General features: G+C 43.7%; 1 protein-coding gene across 4 annotated transcripts in view; it reads left to right on the forward strand.

The window, feature by feature from the left end:
• The first annotated feature begins 1,630 nt into the window (after positions 1–1,630).
• Positions 1,631–26,613, forward strand: part of raraa (retinoic acid receptor, alpha a) — a 155,383-nt gene continuing 130,400 nt past the window's right edge. For 3 of the 4 annotated variants that reach the window (XM_008289795.1, XM_008289796.1, XM_008289797.1), the window contains exons 1-2: positions 1,631–1,927; positions 22,327–22,396. The gene's annotated coding sequence lies outside the window, so the exon portion shown is untranslated. The other variant, XM_008289799.1, reaches the window with a different exon arrangement.

A 26,613-nucleotide genomic window follows, 5' to 3' on the forward strand; every position in this document is an offset into this window, starting at 1 on the left:
CCTGCCTTCACCCTGAGTCAGCTGGGATAGACTCCAGCCCCCCATGATGCTAGTGAGGATTAAGCGGTGTATAGATAATGGATGGATGGATATTGTTGCATATTTACACACATCATTTCTTTTGTGATCAGATAAACAGGTTGTTCAAATAGATCTCCTCATAAAGACATGTGACCACTTTTCAGTGAACTGCACAAAACGTAAGGATATTTTCTTTGCACACGAAGCTTTTGAGTACAGCTTTAGTATCTACTTGAAGGTAAAAGTGCAGCAAGGATAACATATTAGTCCTTGTAGAGGTCTTTTACCAAAACGACACAAGATACTTTCATCTATGTATTTTTAATCGACCGCACACAGTACTAAATATAAATATTCGTTGCGGTGTGGCTGTTTATAAATGGCCAGCTGGTCATCAAGAGCTAATTTTCATCTGCATTCTCCTCACAAGTCACTGCTAAAAACGCACGTGACATCCAGCAAACACACTGAACAAATATAGTGGAGGATTAACTCAATGGCACACACAATAATAGATCAAAACACATTACAGGTCTTTTAAGGTTTGGATCATGGACTAATGTAGAAATCGGCTAGGGCGTGTAAAAGTAAAATGCAGACTAAGTGAGCACACAGTTGGGTTGCTTTTAGACAAATCTAATTTGGCGTTAAAGCTACTGACTGCGCTGCCACTCTTTATGTGATCAGTTCGAGCTTTCGTCTGAGTGCTGGATTAAACAGAAGAAGCTGACTGCCCAAGTGCACTGTGACAAAAGGGTACAGCGCAACCGGCGGTGGAGGATATTTCCGAGGCTTTAATGGCTTCTCTCAGCAGGACAGACAGGCACAGTCACGCAACCGGAGGAGGGGCGAGATTGTTTAAAATTTTATGCAAAAGACACACATTAGAACAAAATCAGAGAGCGGTTTTCTATTGGCTCCCTCACATGCAGATTTGTGCTGCTGATGCTGTGATTGTGAAAGTCCAGCACACGTGTCCTGGAACCCAATGCATTCTTCTTGCTTTTTTTTATATATATATACTTGTCCTTGCAAAAGTCAAGCTTTTGCCAAAAATTCCACACATTTTGAGGCTTCTGTTAAATTTGTATGGCTGGTGTTTTCCTCTGGCCTCCCTGCATCGTGTGTTGCAAAACCCCCCTCTTTGGTTGCATTAGTTTAAAAATATGACCAGTTACATAATCAGACATCCACTGGAGACATCCCTGACTGTAACCTCACATTAAAAGGTTGAGTATAAAGTCAGTTCTTTTGCAACACATTGCCCTGCAACTGTGCCTTTGGCTGGCAGACTGGAAATAGAAAAAAAAGAAAAAAAAGGGGGTGGATGTTTTTTTTTGAAGTGAAGCACAAATGAGCCACATGAAAATACAACTAAACAAATTGGGTGCTCTTCTTCTTCTTCTTTGGCTCAGTTGATTTCAGCAGCAGCAGCAGCAGCACATCTGGAGGGAGCAGGACATCCACTTTTTTTTTTTTTTTTTTTTTTTGGAGGACTGGCCCCCGTAAAAGGAAAGGGGCGGGCTCAGGGCTTGGCGTTGGATTTCACAGCCAGAGAACGTGACTGCAATGGTTGCCTCTGCTGTGCCAAACTTGCCCGCTCTCTGATCGCGACCCGCCGCCGCCTTCTTCAGGTTTTTTGCACCCCACCCGGCGGGGGGGCTACTTTCACTTCGGAGAGAGGAGGGAAGAGGAGGAGGAGGAGGAGGAGGGGGGTGGCCGCCGGTGGGAGAGTCGAGGAGCCGCTCGCCGCCGCCGCCGCCGCTCGCCGCTGCTGCTGCGCTGGAGGTCGGAGAGCAGAAAACTTTGACTACCGCCGCGGAGAGATACAGCTGCGCGGCTCAACTTCCACCAGCCTGAGTCCGAGGGGAGCGGGGGGGAAGGAGGAGGAGTCAACAGGTCCCAGGTATTACCATACACTTGTCATTGACAGCTTGACAACATTTGACAGCGTGCGTCCAGGTGCGGGGTTGTAGCCGGGGACCAAACCAACCGGAGCACCCCCCCTGTGTCTTTTCACCTGGGGCGCTTTATAATGCACGGGTGTGACAGTTTTTTTTTCTTTTTAAATTATCAGAAACACACACAGCAGTGCTAAAACTCCTGCTAACTTGTTCTCGTGTGGTGGCACAGTCGGAAAATTAAATATATGTGGAGCGACAGACAGCTAGCATGCCAGGCTAACGCTCCGGTTGTAAACACACCACCGACCAGAAACAACCACCTTTATGGCACCACTACTAGCTTTGGCAGTGCAGAAAAAAAGTGCCGAAATGTGGAGTTAAAGCTGTTTAAATGACCGGCATCGTGAAGAAAATGTGGCACGTTTTTCGGTCACTTATCGTGCAGGTAAACTTTGTGCAGAAAAAATCACATGAGGAGCACACTTTCTGGGTAGCAACCACCGCTTGCATTCTTTTCCTGAGCTGCAAACTTGATGACCTCGACACACACACACACACACACACACACCACACACACACACTCTGTATATATATATGCAGCATTCAAGCACTGCGGCTACATATCTCCCCCAATTTGTTAACACCCTCGATTATCTCCCCCCTCCTGTCAAAGATAACGTGGAGATTTGAGGTGTGTGCATCTCCTTAGAGTGAAATGTCAGGGAGCTGCATACCCTGCAGCATCACAAACCTGCAGTGTTACCTTGTAAAATGCGTAAAACCACACATTACAGTGCTCATTATCCAACATGCAAAGGCTCTAACAACTGCTTTCTGCATGTTTTTTTTCTTTTTTTTTCTTGGAGCAAGCACTCAGCTTTTATTCATTTGGCACAGTGCTGATTTGTTGAATGATGCAGATTTTATGACTTCACTTTTTTTTTTTTTGTTAAATGGGAGGCTGACCTTTTTTCCTGTGACAGTCAGAGCAAGATGCATTAAAGGAAGAGTCACTCAGTGAGAAATGTCTGAGGGTTTTCCCACCCTGTCACCTTCTCTTTTTTGGTGTGATTCACAGTTTAATGTTTTGCCCCCACACCACCATAATTGGGAAGGCTTGGGCAGAAAATCCACAATTGCTTTTCTTGCCTGCTGCTGAACTGTCATGTTTGATAATGGTTTTGATAATAACCCTTCAGACGCTCGGTTTTAATCTGTCTTGTCTCGTGTTACCTGATCTGGTGTCATTCCCATCATTGTGTTCTAAAAATATAGTTCCTGATCAGCTGTGAGGTCACCTGACAGACGTGATCTAACATAGCAGGAGAGTTTCGCAGAAGTGACGTCCTGAAATCGTTGTTGGCAGCAGTCTAATGGTTTTGTTTTGCGAGAGAAGTACTGAGAGAAGTAATTGATTAGTTGTCAACTCTTAAATTAAACTATTTTGTTAACCAATTAATAGATTTGAGTATTTTTTTAAGAACAAACGCTTGCTTCATGTGATTAGTTTGTGGTGTCTTTACCCATTTGTGACAGTAAACTGAAAATCTTGTGGATCAAATGACATGTGAGGACACCTAGGGCTTTGAGAAACACATTTTTCTTGTATTTTCTGAGACGTTAAACAACCAATTGATTAATCAAGAAAATGGACAAATGTATTATTCTGTTGGAGTGATTGAAGAAAAAGAAAAAACTCAAAAATCCTCTGATTCCAGATTTTTAACTGTGTGGTTTCTTTACCCCTCTATGGCAGTAAACTGAAAATCTTGTGTGGACAGAACAAGACACTTGAGGACGTCATCTTGGGCTTTGAGAAACACAATTTTCCTCTATTTTCTGACGTATTACAAACCAAACAACTAATTAATAAAACAAGAAAGGGGACAAATCTATTAGTCTGTTTGAGTAATTGTCAAGAAAAAAAAATCCTCTGATTCCAGCTTCTTAAAATTGAGTATTGTCTGGTTCCTTTACTCCTCTGTGACAGTATCTTTGGGTTGTGCACAAAACAAGACATTGGAGGTTGTAATCTTAGTCTTTAAGACCCTTGATTCATATTTTTCACTATTTTCTAAAATGCTACAGACCAAACAACTACTCAGTTCATAGAGAAAACAAAAATAGTTGCAGCCCTATTTGTCTCAACGGCACATTACAAACTGTAGCACATGGAAAACGTATTTTTCTAAATACTGAACTTCCCCATGTGCCAACACGAGTGTTTGCTGTGATACTATCAAACCTTTTTTTGACGAGCGTCGACGGGAAGTTGGTTTTCTCCCCGTGTGAACAGTGCCAGTTGAAGTACTTGCACGCCTCAGTTTCACACGGTACTAAATGCATCATCGCAGCAGAGGCAGTGGCACTCTCACTTTGCCACCTCTCCTCCTCCACCCCCGCTGCATGTCCCTCTCCTTCCTCTGCAGATTGTAAAATCAACTGCGGAAGACACTGGAAATGATTTTTTTTTTGTGTGTCTCCGTGCAGTTCTAGTGAGTCAGTAGCTCCTAACTGTGAGTTTTATTTGTTACCTTTGATGACAGTTTTGCTCATCACCTGTGGAACAAATGGGTTTTCCAGATGAGAAGCGATTAGTGTTTCAAGGTTGTTTGGATTCTTCGTTTTTAAAGATATTTATGTACAGGATAATAAGACACTCAATCTGTCAGCTTTTCCTAATATAGTCACTACATCTAGCCAAATGATGTATTCTTTTGCTTCTTTTTGGGGTAACGGTGTAAAATTTGAATTAGTTTTGCAGTCGTGTAATTTAGTGCAACCTGTTTCCATCTTGTTTTTGGTGCCATCTGTACAGCACATTAGCTTGAGTAGATGTTATTATAAGGTTGGCCCATTGGAAGCAAGCAGGAAACGTTTCAAGATAAGATTCGAGAGATATACTTTAAGTTTGGCTTCGGACCCGGCTCTCTCTGAATAACTCCTCGTTTGTGTCAGGTGGTTTAGTTTAGTCTGTAGTGGTCTCCACTCGGCCCCGCCGCACTCGGCCTGCTACCCTGTTGTTGACAAGCCGGGCTGACTCACGAGGCTGCGGCTGTGCAGTATAAACTCATCAGGCGCTGACAGATGAGACATGCTCCCCACAATGGCAGGGCACCCAGGAGATGTCACCCAGTGCTTATTTAACGGTAAACACCTCTACCCTGTCCTACCTACACACTGTCAGAGAGTGACTGCTGGTGGCTCTGTTTTGGGAAATACTTCAGGTGAAAAACCACGCTGCACAATTGAAGAGTTTCATGCAGTGTAAAAAGGAAATTCCAGTTAGGTGGGTGTGTTTTTCTTTCTTTTTGTAGAATTTGTTTTGATGTGCACGTGTGTGAGTTTACTACCTATAAAGAACAGGCCAGCAAAAAAAAAAAAAAAAAACTGATCATAACAGAGAAACAGTTACTGCCACAAACAGTAGAAGAGTCCAGTGGAGCCATGCAGTGTAGCTTTACACTAATAAAACCAGCCTTGACCCAAATGAAACAGGCTCAGAGTCTGTCGGAATAAGTAGAAATAAATTGGGATATTACAGTGGTTTTGCTGTGGTGCCCAATGACGTAGTCATTGCCTTAGGGACTGGGGCGAGTGTGGGAAAAGCAGGAGAGAAGAAGGGTGGGAGCCGATACCAGGAGAGAGTGTAGCCGAAGCCGAGTGGGATTTTTTTCCTTTTTTTTTTTTTATTTGGAGGGGGAGTGGAGCTGCTGTGATGTTGGGATGTGGGAGCTCCACTCACGTTGGCCGGCGGCAGTTAGACAAGGCTGCTTTTGCATACTGATTCCCAGTGTGTTGCTTTCCACATAGCAAACTGAGCAGCCTGGCCCTGCCAGTCACGTGAGGGTTAACTCACCCCTCCCCTCCACACTGCCTCCTTTTATTCCTCTTTTTATGGCTTTGATGGTATTAAATAATCTTTACGTGTCAGAGTGCACAGCTCCCAGTGTTCATGTTGGGAGAGCGAGAGAGCAATTAGGTCAGAGTGGTAGAATAACTTGCTTTCATCCCAGCCTTAAAGCGGCAGGGTACCTCACTTCAACTTGCTCTTTATATTCACCTCAAACCTTCAGAGTGAGATTTTCGAAGAGGTCCAAGGCCAGCAGGGTTATCAAAGCACTCAGAGAAAGAACTTTGTGCCTCTCAGTTGTATAGTCTCATAATAAAATGTCCCAGAATGGATCATCGGTTGTGATATTTTAGGTTCCTCGCTATGTTAATTTGCCTGAAGAATCAGGCCACGTTTGTCTCCTTTTTTCCTAATGAGGCTGAGCTGAAGACCCATATAACCTATTATCCTGGTTATTGATTTGGAATGTGTTTCAAGCTACACATTGTTTTAACAGACCTTGAAATCACTGGCATGTTGAGTTGTAATGCTGCTTTCTCTAAAGCAAACAAATCTTTAAAACCGCACAAAACAATGAATTAAAAATCTTGTGTTTCTGTTTGACATAGTCTCACATGATCTGTGTTGTGATGTGTCCCGCTGCCTGTTGTCCCATGTTTGAGATTGCATTTCTACCAACTGGCATGTGAGTGTACTGGCCCATGTCGCAGCGTTTCATTGCTCTTGTCACAGAATTTCATACTATTTTCCACACTCATTTTGTACCTTGGCTTTTTATGAAAGTGCCTCTGCCCAGTCGGACAGTCCCCCGGCGTGACGGCTGACATTTTCAGTGAAAGAGGCCTATTGTCGGTTCTTAATCCCCCTCCGCCCTCCTCTCCATAAAACAATGGTATCAATTGCTTCCACTGAGTACATCCACAGCTCTGAGTGAGAGACAGGCTGGCCGGGCCTGTTGGCGAGTCTGCCAGCCGTCCTACCAGGCGGCCAGGACGACCTCTTCATTCCCAGTGATGGCTCCGTGCTTGCGCTCACAGGTTCCTCTTCAGACCTCTGTGCTCATATTACCTCTATAGCATGAGAAGCAGCCCTTGATTGTGGCTTCGCTGCCACCTTGTAAATGCACAAATAATAGCTTGTGTATATATTTATTTTCCCAGGGAGACAGTGGAGCAGACCGATGGCTTCGACACACCCCCATCCCCCACCTTCTTAATGAATGGTCTTCATTCTATTTTCCTTCATTTTCCCCAGGACACTGCCATTAACTTTGACAGATGATATGTTCTTTCACTGAAACAGTGATCCTGAGCGCACTGTCACTGGAAATTGGATTCGCACACCCACCCCCTTTGCTCCTTGCCTTTTCTCCTTTTCTCTCTCTCCATCCTCCCTTTTCCTGTTGCTCTCTCTCAGCCTGCACTGAGGGACATGCTGTTAATATTCCTTTTAGAGCTGCGCTGTACAGCCGAGCTGCCAAGTTAACCCTGTGCTGCCATGAGTCAGACAGCTAGCTAGATAGCTGGTGTCACTTACACAGATGTCTGACTAGCCAATATGTCCTTAAGTGATCCTTGATAATACCAGCGCTGCTCTGTGCCAAGTGTGTGTCTGCAGTCAGTTATAACACTGCAGTGATTTCTGATTGGCTGTTCAGAATAACAAAATCTTCCATTTTCTTATTGACTCGGGTGTAATTTTATACGAGTTGATGGTAGAAAATGACAAAAACGCTGCCCAGATGCCAGATAGAGAAACGCACACATGAAGCCGTCTCACTGGTTAGCTCCAGATTGTGGCTACAACTTTATCATTTTTCATTTTGTTTAATTTGCTGATTATTATCCTTTTTATTTGTTTAGTGAAATTCTAAAGAATTGTGTATTCCATCTTTCCAAAGTCCAAGGTTACGTCTTGGTGTGTCCAAAAAATTGTCAAAAACCCAAGGACCCTAAGTTTCCAACAATAATAACAGCAGCCAGCTTTATCAAACAAATACGCTCCAGATGACAACATCAGTATTTAATGGCTGGCCCGCACCCCACGATAACAAACCTCATCTTCCTTTGTAAGATACTTGGCAGCTCCTATGTCAGTCCCAGTCAGCTATAGGGAGCGTGACACATGAGTCTGCTGTGCAGTGGCCATGTCCACTTTCAAACCACTACACAAACCAAAGCATCTTAATACTGATTTCAGTGGAACAAATCCTCTCCATTGTGCCTCCTGTGTGGGCGTATGTGTCAGTTGAAAGTGTATTACCCAGCTGCTGCGGTTGCAGCTGCTTGCACATTAGCTCAAGTTGCTCGGCCACATTTATCAGTGTGAGGAGAACACCACGGTGGAGAGATAATGGTCCTGAACAAAAGATGATACCACTCTTGCTGCTGCTAGCACGAACAGCTAACTCCTTGTAAGTGGCCCGGCACATAGCATCGTTATCGTACTGCTCTGCTGCCTTGGCTTGTGCCCGCCAAGTCTATGTAGCTAGTGAGCCGCTTCTACTTATTCCGTCTCCATGGGCTGTCATCACAGTGCGGCCAGACCCAGTAAAGAGCCATCGCACTGAATCACTGCTAAATCATTGCAGTACAACGACTGTTAGATTACTGGTTGTCTGTTTTCTGCTGAAGAAGTGGACATGAAGCCAGGAATCGGCAAAATTTTTTGTAAGAAAACATGTACAGCAAAGCGTGTATAGCAAAAAAAAATATTATCGCGCAATTATGCTAATTAATCTTCCTTATTCCTGTAGGATCTCGCGTCATTTTGGATGTGTTGGTAGTTTGTACATAAATATGTGCATGGGCCGTGCATGTGAGGAAGGTATCTCAGAAATGCACCCAGCCCAGCAGACGAGGCCTCAGCCTGCAGATTTTTGTCACCGAGGCAGCATAACCTGTGGTTGTAAATGATATGCGCTCAGTCAGTGCGACTGTGAGACACTATCAATAATGGCGGATCCTTTGATTGGTTTTGTACTTCATTTCGTGTCAACATAATTTCCATTTTTCTCGGCTTTTTGTGTCGCAGTAATAATTCTGTAATATGGCGCACCAGGCAGCATATGGCTGCCATTTATGATCAACAGCCTCTGTAAAGAGGTGACTGGAATATGCAACTGTCTGCATGCTAATGGAATAGTAATGTAATGAAGTACGTTGTATATGGCCAATAATGAGCTCTGGTTATTGAGTGTTGATGGCTTCTTCTCAGCCAGCCTTTGTTGTTTCACAAGCTGCAGCTTTCTTGTTTGTTCTTCGTGGCACACAAACACATCATCAGGCCCCCACCACCACCACCACCACCACCCCCCAAAAAAAACGTGCACACAAAAGGCAAGCACGCTCGCACAGACTTAGATACATGGACATTGCTTTCTTATTGATTCATGGCATTGGGTGTAAAACATATTGATAAATACCTGGAGTACTTGCCCATTGAAACTGTGAAACTAAATTGGGCAGAACTGAGACAGATGCGGTGCAGTAAATTAAACAAGCAATCTTCTCTGTTGGGTGACAGCACAATGGTGATTAGGGTTTCATGTGAGCTGCCCTACATTATTTATGGCTGTGCTGTGGGCTGCCTGCAGTTGAATAGACCCACAGTCCATTGACTGGGCATATTATGGGAGGCTGACTCGTAGCGGGAGGGGGAGTTAAAAATGGCTTTATTTCCTCTCGAGGAGGTCCATTTTCATCTAAATGAAGGTGGAAGCCCCAAGCGTGTTGTTTCCAGGCCCTGCATGTGTGAAATGTGTTGACTGTGTTCCAGGAGGCTTCTCTGCACCACTCTGCTTCGTGTTCCAGGGTGATTTCTGCAGAACCTCTCATTTGTACACATCAACCATTCCTAGTTGTCTTAGTCACTGCCTACTCAACTTGGTGCCAATTGCCAATTCACACATTGGCTGTTCTTTTGCCCACAGTCGTATTCAGGGATATTTGTTTAGCCCCAGATGTCCTTCATTACTGAGTGTCCGATTACATATTTGTGTTTTTCTATATAGTACAATCACTGCTTTTCTTGGATAGTTTTCTATGATGGTTTGTGGCCTGAATTGTTTTGTATTGCATCAACGGAGCAAAGCGTGCGTATCTTTTGTGGCAGGAAGGTTTGGACAGGATGTAGACGTTCTTTCTTCATCCACCACATGAAAGATGCTGAGGTTCAAATGCAGTTTTCTGTCAACAGCAGAACTTTAGAGGTGTTTTCCACCAGCAAACTGGCACCAAAATAGAAGCAAAAACAAGTGGCTTTGCTTACTGCTGTGTGTCTGCAAGACATTAATTGAAACACCCACCTGCTGTTTATTTGGTCACTTTGCTCCCTTGAGGTGCCATGATGTGTGTTAAAAAATACTCTCCAGTATAGGAGAACAGTGGATTGTGGCTAAAAGAGACTTAATATGATTCATTAAAAATGCCCTGATGGCCTCAATCCCAATCCTGCAGATCACCCTGAGATGCACCCACGGTGGTGTAAGCTTGCTCTAACCACAAACTATGACTTTCATTCAGCATGAATGAGTCTCCACTTGGCTGTCCTCCTTAAAAACTTCCACATCAAGACAGCACTGATAGCCGTGAACCCTCTTCAGTGCAATACTGATTTCATTCTTAACCCAATAGACATGCCTATTAATACCAATGGGTTTATTTATTGGTAATACTTTCTTTGTGTATATGATGTAAAAACCCAACAGGGTGGGAAGAAAGCCAAGCACAACAGGATGTGGTAGTTAAAAAAAACCCAGAAAACGATCCACACAGTCAAGACTGAATATTGCAGGAATTACGAAAGAACCCAAGGACGCTCAATGTTGAACAGTTTGTGCAGCTACCTTGTGATGCATTTCTAGTTGCAAACCTAAGTCCCTGCAGCAAACACTAGCTTTCTATGTCAACAGAGGGATTTCTGCCACACTCAAGGACTGTAAGCCTGAGACAGACTTGACTCAAAGACCGCATTGTTCTACCTCATAAAGACAGATATTGAAGAGGGCTTTTTTTTTTTTTCTTTCTGTGGAAGGCGTACAAACACATTCCAATATGGCCTTAACAAGCATGTTGTATTTACATCAACAACACTGAGTAGCTGCATCCCATGTACTTTTTCCAGCTCCAGGGCTCGCTGGTGTACTCTACCGGGACACTCCAAGTGAATGTTGTCAGTAACACTTTTCCTGCCTTGACAGTTTAAAGTGTTGACTTTGAAAAAAAAAAAAAAAAATAAAAAATCAGTTCAGACCTTGAGGACGATTTCAATCGCTCAACTTCTGTGTCTCCTTTTGTTAAGCCGCTCGTTGTCTGACCGCCGCCGACAGCACAGAAGTGACTGGTTCGACTCGGCGGTGAATACGAGCAGCGCTGGAAGTAAGAATGTGAAAAATGAAGAGAAAACTATTTGCAGAACATTTGGAGGTCTGCCCATTGTCACACCTATGCACATGTGAAAACGCTGCTTTTGCTTTTGACTTTGCCCCCGCCCCACATTACAGCTCATTGTTTAGTTAGTTATATTTATCGTAAACTTAAAGAAAGAACAGTGCTGATGATGTGATAAATGATTGTCTTTTTACAGCTTGTAGTGTTTTTTCAGGTCATCTGCTCGTTGAGAGACAAAGTGAAAACAGGTGCGGATTGTTGCGTCGTAAGAACAGTGCAATTGTTGTACACATTTGAAAGATATACTATTGTAACAGCAATAATAAACATCTCTTTTGTTTGTTAGTGCAGAGAATTTGTGATTCTGGGGGTTTTACTTAACTCTGTCCTGACTGGAGGGAAGCACCAAACTACGAGGCTGTGCGTAAATGGTGTTCTTTTCATCTTAAGTTGTTTTTGGGTTTTGCATTGTGCAGCATGTGGTCAGGTTTTTCAGTTCCTGCTAGGACTAAACAATGAATTGATTTCAAATCAATACTACAATTTGAAACAATGGAATTAACAAATCGCAATGGCTGCAATTTATGATACACAAGGTGTCCTGCTAAATAATAAACCAATGCCGTCATTCACTTTTAATTAATTTGAATACATTAAAACTTTCAGGTATTGTTTACGGTCGCCCATTGATCAGTGTGATCAACGAACAATCATTGGTTCAACTGACACTACTCAGTGTCATTATTTAATAGCCACATCTCGTGCATTTTGCTCGTCGGACTCATCGTTTAAAATGTCGTGCTGATGGTTTACACCTTCCTTGTGTAACAGCCATCCTCTTGATCTCATGTGGCAACGCTCTGTTATTTGTTTTAGATATATTACACAGGAAATATTGAAGTTTAGCTTGATTTAAGAATATCATATTGTAATATCTGGCAGAAAAATCACAATTACTTACAAACATCAAAGTTACAAACATTGAATAATGTAGAAATCTCCTGTACAAATGCCTGAAAAGAGCGCTTTGCTTCATTTGGACAGTCCAGATGCTTGACTGCTTGGACAGATTGTGAGAAAGCCTTCTCGGGACTCTGAAGTTTGCGTAACTGAAGACTGTAAATCATCTCTGTGCGTTGGAGGTGTGGGATATGAAAATGAGATGCTTTCTCTAATTTGTGTTTTGTTTGTGTGTTTCACTTCCAGTAGAATCATTGTAGGTTTTCTGCCCATGCACAAGTTATGAAATGGCCAACATGAAGGCTATGTTTGTTTTATTTTATGAGATTACCTGTCATGTCCACTTGATGGATGTCTGTTCCATGAGTGTGTCCTAATTGTCCGTCCACACAACGGCGCGTTTTCATTCTCCGTTGGCCTCTGGCCCAGGATACCCACTCGGACTGTTGTGTGCTAGTCCAGAGCACCAAAACAATACCGAGCTGCCGTGCTCCTTCAGAGAGCCACTGTTGGACGGTCCCCTGGGGGTGGAGTGTTTTCAGATAAGTCTGTGCCAAATCGGGTCTTCTCACTCAATTGCTTCTTTGTGATTTCCTCCATGTGAATGTCAGTGTGGCTGAGCCGTGGCTCCACGGATTCCCTGCGTCCAGATACCTTGCGAGGCTTTCGTCGGGACTTCGTGCAGCTCACTTCCCCCTCAGCCACAACCCCTTCATCCTCCAACCATTGTTGTCCTATCTAATGAAACATATTTTTTAGCCTCTCTCATGAAGCATGAAATACAAGCTTTTATATTGGCATTGGCAGGTATTTAAACTTCTGATCTGGTCCAGGCTGTGCTCATTAAATCGTCAAAATGATGTAATGTTTCACTGCCGCTACTGTGTGCCAGCAGGCATGTTTTTCCACTTAGGGATTCCAGTATTTGTCTCTGTCATAAACACAGGGCATCTGGTTGCCAGTAGTGGGTCCAGGCTTCATTGGACTTGGACATCAAAATGTGTCTGAGTTTCTTCAGAGAGAAGCTCCCTGGTTTCTCATTTAGCAGCTTGCATAGGTATGATAAATGTTACTTATCACCTATTGACCCCGAGAGGTTAAGCCTTTGCCCTGTCACCCATCACCCTCCTCCTTCCCGCTGTCTTCTCTCTGCCTCTGTACCCTGTGGATAGCCTTTATCTGCTCAGGCAATAGTTTTCTCTGCTTGTTCACCAGCAGATACCAGGCAACACAACTACGCACTTCCCTTGTTTGCAGTCAAGTGTGAGATGTTCTTCCCTTCCAGTTTTATCTTTCCAAAAATATCTATTATTGGGCCTGTGGCCTCTGAAATACATTTCTGATTAGATACAGTGTGCTCGAACAGATATGCTCTCTTCCCTGTGTTCTCAGCTTTAGTTTTGACCTTTTCCACTTCCAATATCACAGACAGTTTTTAGGACCGTACCGAAGAGATAAGCAAATAGAAGAAAGTGTGAGATTATCATGGAAATAATCTCCTGGAAGAAATAAATTTGGATGAAATATCAAGGACAAGGGGCTTATGTGGATGTGCACACACACACACACACACACACACACACACACACACACAGAGCATCCTTGCTAGATGGGGTTTCAGTTCAGTTTTCTTTTTTTTTTTTTTCCACTGGCAGTGTAAAGAATCGCAGAGAAGCTTTTGTTCTTTTGAAAATCCACCTGATAATGTTGGTAGCTGGCTCCTTGCCTGAGCTGGTTGGATTTAACGGACAAAATAGAAAAAAAAAAAAAACTCTTAGTCTCCAGTGCCTAGCCCTGTGTTACACACTTTACACACCCAACACAGTGGCCCAGATTTTCTACAATCCCCCAGTGAAACGGCTCTTGTGTTTGGAGCCTTTAGAAGTGGATGGCGAATGTCATTTTCAAGGGGTAACCCTCAGAGTTGAAGAGTGCAGCACAGGTAGGAATAACAATGAATGTAGCGCAATAATGGCACCAGCATGATGCCAAGTTTTCTGGGTTCACAGATAGGCCCTCACTCCATCCTCTTTCCCCTTCCCACTTAAATGTTCCACATGAGACTGATTGAGCCGTTTCGTACCGCTAAGCTGCGTGAAGAGTGCTACTTTTATAATGAAAGAATACTGCTAAATCAAGGCTTGACAAATCTACTTTCTCCATGTCCTCACATTGAGGGTTGGAGGATTAGGCTCTAATTTTAGTGCCACTTATCTCTTCAGCTGCTTTTAAGAATTAGTTCCAAATAACAAAAAAAAAAGTGTGAAAAATGTGAAGGGTTTTTGGGAGGGGGGGTTGGATGGGAGGGTGGTGGGAGTTGTCTATTGTCAGGGAAGCTCGGCTGTGTAAAAGAGATTGTCTAGTGGCAGTGAGGGCCTTTGCATAAGAGTTCAAATTTACATACAAATCTCTAGGAAAAAAAAACACTATTTGTGGCGGTTGGGTGAAGGGCAGTTGTTAAACAGAAATCTTTGAGGAATTTTTCAATTGCCGCCGCCCTCACCACACTATATCTCAAGTGGCTCCTTGAGGTACAAAAGCCTTATGGAGTTTTGAAGCAACCCAGACCTTGACAAATTTAACACAAGATTTTTCACCTCTCTGCCACTTTTTTTTTTTTCAGTTTTCCATAACAGAAACTTGTGTGTGTGTGACTGAACCTGAATGTGTGATGAATGAGCAGTTAGTCAGAAAGCCACTGTGTGTTTGTCGGACTTTTAGTTGCCTCACTGCAAGTCAGCAGTACCTTCATCTAGTCTAAACCAAATCACTTTTTCGGGGCTAATGTCACATAGATCCTGATAGTTTGGACCTTTCCATCTCGCATGCATTTGGCTGTGGTGGCACGTCATCAATACCAAACAACCATCAATACCCCACTTGAGGCAGTTGCATTTTAAAACAATGGAGGACGTGGCGTTGGTGTGCATTCAGCACTTTTGAATAGCCGTCAGCTTATTGATTCTCCTTCCAAGGTCGGCATCAATTCCTCTTTGCTCTGTCTTTTTTTGTTCGAGGCAGCGGAGGGCAAATACATGTTTAAAAAAAACTTGCCGTTCAATTGAGTTGGGAGGGAGGCGTCCCATAAAAGGAACCGCCGTGGACGCTTCCACTCAGATCAGCTTCTCTCAGAGTGGAGCCCTTGACGTTGCGGACAGTGTTTGGGTGTGATTATGTAATCCATCAGGGTATTACCATAAAGGGGAGGGGAAGGGGTGCCGAAGGGGTTGGAAGGTAATAGCGGTGCTACTGATGATCATCGTCTAGCAACTGCCCAAGGGCAAGAATGTTTTGTGTGCCGATGTGTCCGACAGGTGGCTAGGAGACGCTAATTGATTAATGATCAGGGTGATGTATGAGCCCCCACGGCCAGCCTAAACATAAAGGCTCAGAGCACCGGTGTCGCCCTAAATCATTTCCAACCAGGCCAGTAAACCCAAAACAGTTCCCTCATTAGCATATGAAAGACCAATCGGGAGGGGGACTGTGCCTTCCAAGCCCTTTGTAGACCGCCTATTGTCGACATCCCGAGTCTGAATTAACAGGCTAGCGTTTTATGCCAGATGAATAATGACAACAAAGATGGTTTTATAATAAGGGTCACTCAGCGCTAATGAATGATTAACATCACCACAATCTAAGCCTTTGATATTGTTGGGTTTTTATCACCTTTTTCTGCCCGTACACGGCTTTGACCTTAGCAACACCTGCCCAGATGATTGTACTCCGCGTGAGATTGTTTTATTACAGAGAATTTAATTAAGTCATAAAAATTCAAAGTCGAATGAATGTGTTTTCATCACGTATTATAGTGAGGATAATTTTTTACACCGGGAGGTGAGCTAATTTACAGTCTTTCTCTACATGTGTGTTTTTGCTCTCTACATCATGAAGGTGACATACTTTCCACTCAAGCGGTGTCAGATTCTTCCTGAATGATTGAACATTAGTGGAATTCACCTGTCCCCAGATGATCATATTTTGCACTTGGTGTTCCATATAACACTGTCAGAGTGGATTAGTCGCTCTCGCTTCCTCCCTCTCTCTCGCTCTCTCTCTCTCTTGTCTGTCTCTCTGAATCTGGCTCTGTCTCTTCCTCTCTGGCTCTCCGTCTCACTCTCTCTGGTTATTTACCATTCCACAGGGGGCCTTGCGTGACCCCCTTCATTGTTTTCTTTGGATGACTTTGAAGGACAATGGCAGTCTGGAGCCTTGGCCGGCACTCAGCGTGTGTGAATCTGCATCTTTCCATTGGGAGTGCTGTCCTCCTGTGTCAGGAGAGGTTATGTGATCTATGTGTCACTGAAGGGGCTTTCCACCGCTGAGAGCCTCGAGAAGTAGAGGTTTATATTTTCTGAATGTGTGTGCTCGCATGCAGCTCGTGGAATTTTATTGAACCAAGCGAGTTAAAACAACACATTGTGTCTGTTTTAATGTGAGCTCATGACTCTCGCCGCGGGGCGGCCGTTCCAAGTAAGCACACACTTGAAGACTGCTGGTTGTACCCACAGTCAAGATTTTTATGTATTTGTGCTGAGAGCCTGTGCAGGGGTGATGCTGTCACAGTGAGTAAGTGAATGTCGCAGGGCCGCTGAGTGATTGTTCGTGAGAGTTGGATTGCTTCCCATCAAACCTTTTGAACCGTTAGCGGTTGAGCAACCCAAAACCCGGTCCCAGGTGCTGATGCTGGGCCATACATTGAGGATTGGATGACCCTACCTTATTTTTGTTTCAGCCTGTCCGCTCGCTGAGGCTGTGAGTTCCTGAGTGATCGAGGCCTTCTATGTGCGGTAAGTTGGGTTGCATTTGAAAAGCAGATGGACTTTCCTGGCAGGGCTCCAGCAGTGAGGGCCCCATCTTCTCCTAGTGTGTGTGTGTGTGTGTTTGTGTGTGTGTGTGTGGTTATTTTTCATGATATACTGACCCAAACCTGTTTGCCATTGGGATAGAAAGCAAGTCCCTATAACATAACTCATACATTTTAAGGTGAAGATAGGTTTTAAGGTTTGAGTCAGTCTCTAGAAAATGAACGTTAGTCAATGTAATGTCCTCTGAAGTAATGGAAATATGACAGCTTGTGTGTGTGTATGTGTGTGTTTGTGTGTGTGTGTTATAGGTGAATGTCTGCAGTGACTTGCTTTCACCCATCAGCAAGGATAAAGATGTTGTTACCCCAGGCTACTCCTGTCCACTCTCATCAGTGCAGTCTGTGGGCTCGCGCATGCATGCACAAACACACTTTTACAGACGCACACACATACATACGCATAAACTGTGTACTTGTTTCATTTTACCCCCTATTTCTAGAAATTAAGTGAACCTTGGTCTAGTGGACCAGTGAGAACTCACCATTCAAGCATGATTCAGATTCACAAACAGGAAGCGAGGGCGTGTAATACAACAGGAGGTGACATAAGGAGTCATTCAGGGTCTCTGCACAAACCAGCCGAGAGCCTGATTGTTGGGTTGGAATGGATAAGAGGCAGCAACACAGAGCCAGAATCATATAAATTAAAGTGTGTAAATATCTCATTACCAAGGTCATATAGTAGGTATTTAACTTGCAGCTAAATACTCCATACAGTCTTTGTTTTTGAGTCGTCACATGCAAAACACATGCCAAGTGTATCAATCTATTTATCATTGGCTGCAGGCTGCAGGATGTGGGTGTGGCATTGGATTAGAGTATGCTATATTGTAAGGGTTATAACTGTGTACTTTGCTGTCTGCTTGTAAATGGGAGGGACCAACCAACAGCAAGTGTTGTGTGCACACCCTCTGGTTGTGTTTGAGAGTACAAATATGAAACAGGGATTGACGGCTATGTTTTTTTTGCAGGGCTTATACCAATTATTAGTAATCAAGGAAATTGATAACTACTATTTGGAAAAGATTTACATGAAATGCTATATTATTACCAGACAGCAATAGCAGGGAGCTGGTCGTTCATAACTAGGCTTCTTAATTAATAAGGAATATTAAAGCTGAATATGCAAATAGCAATAGATGGTGTCCAAGAGTTATGTGGCACAAGGACATTCTGTTCTGTGTACACTGAGATTTATAATTGTTTGGGTGTGTTCCAACGTCCATACTGCCATGCTTTATGCTATGGAGAAAAAGATTTAATATGTTCCAATATGTAGCGTGCCAAAAATACCAGGATGTCCTGCTACATCCGGTCTCATTTTGCAGCATGCAAGCTTTACTTGCCATTCTGACCCGCGCAGCGAAAGATACGTCACATATGTCACAGTGAGCACTTGAGTAATAAGCTTGAGAATGCACAGTCAGATGTTTTCACAGTACAGACTGTCACAGATATAAGAGTAAGACGGGCAAAGCTTAAGTGGGAAGTAGTATGTCCCAATTGTATGAATGCTGCATGCAACATGTACTTTGTGGAAGCAGCTGCAGTACATACTAAAAAGAAAAATAAAACGTATGCAATTTGGAATGCAGGGAATGTCTCCATTTCTCCTGCAGTTACATCTGCCACCCCTCTCTGTTTTCTCAAGCTCTGCTGTTCTATCACTCTTATTATACAGCCTACAGCTTAAAGCATTACTCGTTACTGTGTTCCAGCCACTGTTTGTGGGAAATCTGTGGCTGCCGCCTAACTTACCCACTACCATAACCAAGCCCTTTAGTTGTTAATGTAGCCTTAATCCTTTTTCTGATTCGCTGTGATGGTTGTGCTTATTGTTCAGTTTTTTGCAGCTCTATCCATTAGAGTGTTAATATATAGCTAACTTTGGACAGATGCTACGCATACTTCAGATAGATTTAGCCACAGACCTGACAGCAGGCATCTTATACCCCTTTTCCACCAAGAAGAACCAGGTGCTAGTTCGTTGCTGGTGCTAGTGCCAGTGCTTAGTTAGTCCAAATCTCGCACCTCCTAAGAACCTGTTTGCTTTTCCATTGGCCAGGAGCCAAGTTAGAGCCACACCATGCGTCACTGCATATGTAACCGTTCACCAAACAACGCTCACGCCACATGGAAGTCCACTCCAACTTCTTCACCGGTAGCAACAGCGCGACCAACTTTCTCATTTGGTCGCACTTCCCACCTGGTCACAGGCAAAACATATGACACAGTGCTCAGACCAGTGTGCAACCAAAACCGACTTTAAAAAGCATAAACGAGGGCGTTCTAATGTCAGATTTGTCTAAGATGAAACCGAGTGATTTCTTTCTAGTGCAGTCTTTTCTATGCGCTCCGTTTTTTACGAGAAGACTGCATTTCTAAGTGTTAATACTGCAGTACTCAGAAGTTTCAAAAGTACTGTTTTCCACCACTGTGGTGCTACTGGTGGGACACAGTTGTACAAGATTTCAGTGCACAACAGTTTGTGCAAAACTTCCATGTGTCCTGGGACTCATTTCAATACATCAGCGATTGGACCAGGGTGTTCTGGTGAAGAACAACACAAATCACCGCTTTTGTGTCCCATTCTGTGTTTCCATCAGTCTCGTTGGTCACGATAACCCCGTCCCCAGTCCCTGACCTACTCGGTTCTTAGCTTTGGCCCACCAAAGAGTTGGCGCTTGCTAAGCACCAGTTTTGAGAACCTGGACCTGGTGCTTGCATAGGTGGTGGAAACACAAAGAACTGGTGCTAAGTCAGGCTCTGGCTCCAAACTAGCACTGGAACCAGCTTGGTGGAAAAGGGGTATTAGCAGACCTGAGCCTAGTGTCATTCGCAAGTGGTAACCAAAATGAGTTCCAGTTGCATCGGCACCATTATTACTCAAAGATATACAGTATCTATCAGCACATGCATATACTTATCTTGTTACAGTTAACTGTATGTCACAGCAACAAAGTGAATTATTCTGGCATTTTAATTGTAATGGGGATACTGGGCATGCTGTGCTCATTATAACTTCAGCAACATCCTTACTTTCAAAACACAGCTCCAGCAAATCCACTCCTTTTGTGTCAGTTTGTAACACAGTAGCTTTCATTGTTTATACCCTATCACTTGTGACGCATAACCACATCGTGGTGTTGGTGGGAAATGGCTTGGAATCACAGAGTCTGTCTGGATTTTTGTCTGGACTCAATCAATCAAACTAACAGCAATCGCAAAAAATGACTAATACTGGGTCTGATCATTTATTATGATTTCCCAATCACTGAAAATTCTGTCCATGTGTAATAGTAATGTAACTACTACTTTACTAACATAAACATTAAAATACCCCAACTGATCCACTCTCCATGTTGAGGATTATATGTAATTATAACCAATTTAATGAACTTCCTGCTGTTGTTGCGTGCATGAATGCGGGAAACTGTCTTGCTTTGGAGATACTCAAATGGATCCTGATGCTGCAGGTATTTAATAAACTCAGCTGGAAGCAACAGACTAAACTGCGATTCTGCATGTGACAGCTCAACTTGCTGCTGGATCCTGGCCCGGACCGGCCCACTCTCCATGCCAGGGATTATTTATAATTATGAGTATTTAACTCACTCTTGCTTTGGGGACAATTGTGTGAATCCTGCTCAGAGAAAAACTCCTTTAAGCAACTTCAACTATTATTGGGGAGAATCAATAATCTAAGAAGTTAGTTATTATTGCAGTAAAGTTTTTTATATAGACATTTAAGTTTGCAACTGAATAGATTTTAAATTGTCGGGCAAAATGAATGAGAAAGGTGTGTTTTGATTTTAGCATCCAAATGTACTTTAAGCATCCTTGGACAAATGTAGGTGCTCAAATGTGTAAAAAGCGTTCCCTAAATTGCTTGTACTGTTGCTTGTGCATGTTAATGTGACTGAGTGCAGTTCATATTTGTGCCCTGTTGAAAGCGCGAGGAAAATGTCCCGGTTTCTATAGCAGCCAGTTTGAATTGTGTGACGTGTAAATAAAACTATTGGTAGTGAAGATAAATACACAAGTCTTATAAAAATGTACACCTCCTATGTTTTACTGTCCTCAAGAGCTCGTGATAACGAATAAGTGTGAAATTCATTTGCTGCTTGTAAAATGGCACTAATGCCATTTCTGCCCTGAGGGAGGGTATTTTTTTCTTCTTCTGGTATTTTGACCCTCCTAAAGAGCAACCATTAGCACGATCGTCAGAAAAGCTCTGTCCTGCCCCATCTTGCTCTTTTCCTTGTTAACAAAAGTAAAGAAACTTGCATTCTCAAAAGTGAAGTGAAATAAACTCTAAACAGACCACAGTTTTAAATGTCATTGGTTTCTCTTGAACATGCTTTCGGAAAATCCTGTCCCGGTCCACAGTTGTACATTTTATTGGAGCTGGAGGGATCTTGTAGCCAGGATATGCTAAAAAGAGATGGTCTCTGTTTTCTCCTCAAAGAGAGAGACAGGATAAGCTCACTGCTTCTGAGTGCTTTTGACACAAACCAATTTTCTGTTCAAATATGATTGACCATGATTGTGCAGTTTGGCATTTCTGTTGAATTCGTGAAATCCAACAAAGTGCCTTTTAACATGTGCAAACCACCGTCCTGTAATTTTCATCCAGTTGTTTTTGGTTAAAAACAATCCCACAAAACATTTTCCGAGCTTTCCACAGCACAAAGGTGCCATTTATGAGATATCCTAAGTGCCATGTGACTCTTTCAATTTAGTTGTGCAACTAGACCTGTTGGTAAACACTTAATTTAGCAACATGCACAAACAAAATGGCATTATTCGCACACACCCGCTCCAATTCAGTGTCGCTAGCTCCTTATCTGCGACAGTCATTCATCTTTGCAGCATCGGCCTCGCTGTCCTACTATGAGGAGATGACACGCCACTTTAGATTTGTCTCCGTCTTGGCAATGAAGGCGCCTCTGTGTCCCTATTTGTGCATCAGGCTGAGGGGATTTCTAGGCCGCCACCTGATTCACATTGCTGTAATTGAGTTGTGGCCGTAAGCACTACTGTGCCTTCCTAGGCCCAAGGTAATTCACACACCACAAAAGCACTGTTTTACTCCACTTTTCACATGATGTCTGGGGCAGAAATGTAGCAAGTGAGAAAGTCCAATCTATTGGAAAAGGGTGGGGAGATTACAGGGAGTATGAGAAGGAAAAAGAGTGTAAGAGTTTTCATGTAGCGAAGCAGTTCTGTGCCAGAGAGGCTAGGGAGTCACTGAGTCTGCAGCACGTGGATAAGGACCACAAAGCTCTTGGTTTCAAATATCTTTCTCTCTCTTTCTTCCTCTCTCCTCAGAGCTTAGGAGCTGCAATCGATTCAAAGGGAGATTTCCTTGGCCAAGGACAGGGAGATTGACGTTTTTGGGGTAAGCCCGAATTTGTCGCTGCTGTCGACTCTGGGTAATTGGACTTTCCACACTCGGCACTTGTGTCTGTGCGTACCAAATACCATCTTGCTCTCTGTACATTAGCATTGTTCCTTGTCATGTAGCTGCCATATTGGTGTTGTGGTTGCATTCAGTGTGTAGCTCATGATTAAGTTTGTTGTCTTTGTTTTTTTTTTCTCCCCCACGTCATATTTTTTGCCTTTTTACTGCCTTTGTAAAGGTCAGGGCTTGTGCATGTTTTGTCAAACCTGTGGAATCATTTTCACACCCTCATACACAGACGTACACTGAGTGCTGTTAAGAGGAGGTACTGCATGCTGTGCTCTGCCTGCTGCTAGCATTAGAAGTCTAATACTGGTTCTGTTGCATCAGACATGAAGCTGGCAGCAAGGAGATTTTTTCTGTAATGTAACAGTGACAAAGACGAAACACAAACAGCCGTTTATCATTAGGAGCTGGCTTGAAGAACATGGACCATCGCTCTGTGAATATAGATTAATTTTCTGGGTCTGATTCATCTTCCTTCTATCAGCCACAGAGAGAACCTTGCTCTTATTCCTTTATTCCATTTCATGCTGTTTTTGCCAGAACGTTGCCACAATAATGACTGACAGGAAGGAGGCCAATTCCTCTCAGCCAATCAAAGCACCCAGTTTGTCCTGTCCTGTTCTATTTTGTCTTCTCCGGCATGTACAAACGTGTGTTTTGCTTCCCTGTCCTGTCCTTTCATGTCTTGCTCAGTCCCATCCTGTCCTGTTCTTAGCGTCCCTTCCTGGCCCTGGGGGGAAAGGTGATCCGTTCCCCCAGACGAACACCTGCCCCCGTACCAGCCTCCAAGTGAAAGCAAACAGAAAGGCATGTGTACCAATATGCCAGCCAATCCCCAGAAGAATGCAGACTCCCTCTACAAATCACCCTGCTGATTGGATGCCCACACCAGCGAGGGAGTGTGTTTTGTGCACAAACGCATATTCACACCCGCAGAAGACGTCCATGTGTCGTAAGTGGGGATGACAAGTGGTCTGGCAGACACCCCCCTGTTGGCAACCAGTTTGGCGTATGGCTGGCCTGATGGACAAGACCAAAGCTGGCATTTATGGCCTTATGTGCATACAACTATGCGATCCCCTCTCTTCTTTTTGTCTTTTCTCACCCTTTGATTTATTTTCTTGGAGCAGGTTATCCCACTGTGTTGTCTTAGCTTTTCTAAAGCTAGAGACTCGGGCAAAGCAGCCAGAAAAACATGTAGGAGTTAAAGTAGGTCAGTTTTCAGTTCAGTTTGGCTTTCCTTTTCGTTGTTTATTCTCTTCATCTTATTCACTTCATCTGTTCGTGATGAAACGTCACACTTTTTGGAAATCATGTAATTATTCCATTAGCTGCTTCATTTATTCATTGCTGTTTTATTTTGTGAACTGGCAGAGAGTACATGCAGTACTCGCATGCAGTCATTTTCCAGTTTATGTCCCGCTCTTTCTCACTCTCAGTCTCTGAGTTAGCAGGTTTGGGGTTTTCATCTCCACGTGAAACGGTATTTAACCCCCCCCTCCCCATCATAATTTAGATCCAGTCTCATAAGTGGGTTGGGAAGCGGCCCCGGCAGTTGATGTGGAACACATGCCTTTAATGATTCACACTCTGTGCGGTAGGTCGGTGGTGGCTGCTGAGCCCGCTGCCTCTCCCTCTGTCTCGAATGGGACTCCTGTGTTTTTTTTGTGTTTTTTTTTTTTTTTCTGAGTTGTACTTTTTTCTTACTCCACTCCACACATGGAAACTGAGGGGAAGTTGAAATGTGTTGTTTATGCACAGTTGTTCCTGTGTAATGGGGCTTATTATTCTCCAACAAAGCTGGACAGAGTTGAATAATCAGCTCTTGACACCATTGCAGTCTTTTTTTTTTGACTTGCAACAGTTCTATTGCAGCTTTTGTACTTTTTTTTTGTTTATTTCCCCATGTTTAAGTAAAACTGCTTTATTTATGCAGATGAACATTTTTTGTCAGTTGTGTTTGGTGCCATTGTGTTGCATACTGGGCCTCTTCAGCTTTTCCACATTGCGATTAATCAACTTGATTTGTCAGATTTCTTCAAACCACCAAATTTGAAGAGTAAAACTCCACGGTTGAGTAAAACTCTTCCAGCACGTTTGGTGTTTTGTGCTGCTGAGCTCATTTATTGTAAGGCATTTGAATAGCAAGAGACTGTGTGGCATCTTACTTCCTCACCATCAGCAGAATAGCAGAAGTGTGCTGCAAGCGCCGCTGCTCAATTGGTTTTCGGTTGTGAGTGTGCACTCCGCCCACAGTGACAAAATTGAGCAGTTTGACAAGACAACATGAATATCATTCAAACTAATGCAGCCGGTGCCTTCCCCTGTGCATTCAACCACACAGTCATTGGTTTACCTTATTGTCTGTGTAAATGGGCAGTTTCTGGCTGTACAGTCAAAGAGCAGTGAAACGTGCCAGCACGTGATGAGGAGTGGGTGCTGCCGGGCCATCCGAGCTGACACAAATTGCTTCCTGTTTTTGCTTTCACCCGCTCCTCTAAATCCCAGCCTACATCTTTCCATCCGTGCTTCCATCTTTTGTTCTTCCCCTTTTCTCTCTCTATCTCTTCCTCTGTCTCGCCATCCTGGGTCCCACGCCCCTTTGTGTGGCCTTGTCCGACCCTTCCTTCCTCCATTCTCTGACACATATGCACATCTCTTACCGCACACACTGACTAGACATCTCGCACGCATAATATGAAGGCAAACAGCTCATGTCTCACACATAACTGCGAGTGGCTCTGTCACTTTTTAGTTTAACGCTCTTACTGACCAGCTGAGAAATGATGCATTAAGTTTGAAACGTATTAATGTGCAGAAGTGATGCAGTTATTGATTCTCTGGCAGCAGTGCGTCATATTTTTTTTTTTGTCATAATTCGAGGAAATGTTTGTGTGTCTTATTGGAAGCCAGCATGCTTTTCTCTTTTACATTAGTGGAAGAGTAATTTAGATTTAGCACTTTTCCCACAAGTGCTTGAATTAATGCCCGTGAGTTTACCAATCCTGTTTACTGTGTTTTTATGTGGCGGTGCTCAGTTTTTACAATACCCATAATCCACAGCATTACAAAGTGCCACTCGTAAAGTGTTGCTTTAATGAAACTATGCCTTTGTGTTGTTTTATGTACTGTGTTTTGAGAAAATCTGTGTTAATCTGTTTGGGGTCATAAATTAAGCCTTCTGTTAGAACTTGTTTTATGAAGTTTGGTGCTCTCAAAGCTGGTTTTGGAACAACACAGTGAATGTTTGAAGTATGGAGTGTGTGTGTGTGTGTGTGAGTGCTGAAATTGATGAAGAGACCTCCCTGGATTTGAGTGTTGCTACAAAGCACCACCCGATACTGTATGCAGAAAACCCCAGTCATTCTAGGCAAGAGGGCGTAGCTAACAGTACTGAGTAGTCTGCAGTTCCTCTTTGGGGCGCCTCCTGACAGGAACTTGGCAGCAAGGAAACATAAACAAATTCCCTGTGGTGGGCTGGCAGGCTGGGCGGCGCGGTTCCCCCCTGTTACCATACATGCACAGCGAAGCGCAGCCCGGCTCAGGCTAGCCTGCTCAGCTCAGAACCCACAAGCTGTGAGAAATAGATCTTAAAGGGACAGGTGCCGCTTGCTCTCCTTAAAGGGGCACAGGCCCGCTCCGTATCCGCAGTCTGTTTTCCTTGTAGTCGTCACAGTTGCACAGGCCAACACATTTGCTTTCCACTGTATTGTTTCAGACTGACAGTGATGTGTGTTACTCCTGGTGCACTGACCTCTCTGAGAGATCCAACAACACCATTCAAGAACAGACTGGGCGGAGGGAAACTGCTGCCAGGGGTCCCAAAATTCTTGTTTGTGCTGAGGAAGCGAAAAGCTGTAGAAATAATGATGTAATGATGGAGGCTGCGGAGACGGGAGGGAGTGTAGTTGTTGCGGTTGGGAATGAAAACGAGGGGCATGGTGGGCCCAGCCGTCATAGCGCACACACACACACACACACATGCACACACACGTGCGTTTATCCCACAACCAAAACATACATTCTTGTACATACATCTTATTTTTACGTTTGTGTCCACACAGAGACTCGCATGCCTGCAGTTTTCTCTTTCTTTTTCTCTCCCCCTTTTTTTTCTCTCTCTCTCTCTCTCTCTCTCTCTCTCTCCC

This window comes from Stegastes partitus, unplaced genomic scaffold, assembly GCF_000690725.1.
Source record: "Stegastes partitus isolate 25-593 unplaced genomic scaffold, Stegastes_partitus-1.0.2 Scaffold637, whole genome shotgun sequence".
Taxonomy (NCBI): Eukaryota; Metazoa; Chordata; class Actinopteri; family Pomacentridae; genus Stegastes; species Stegastes partitus.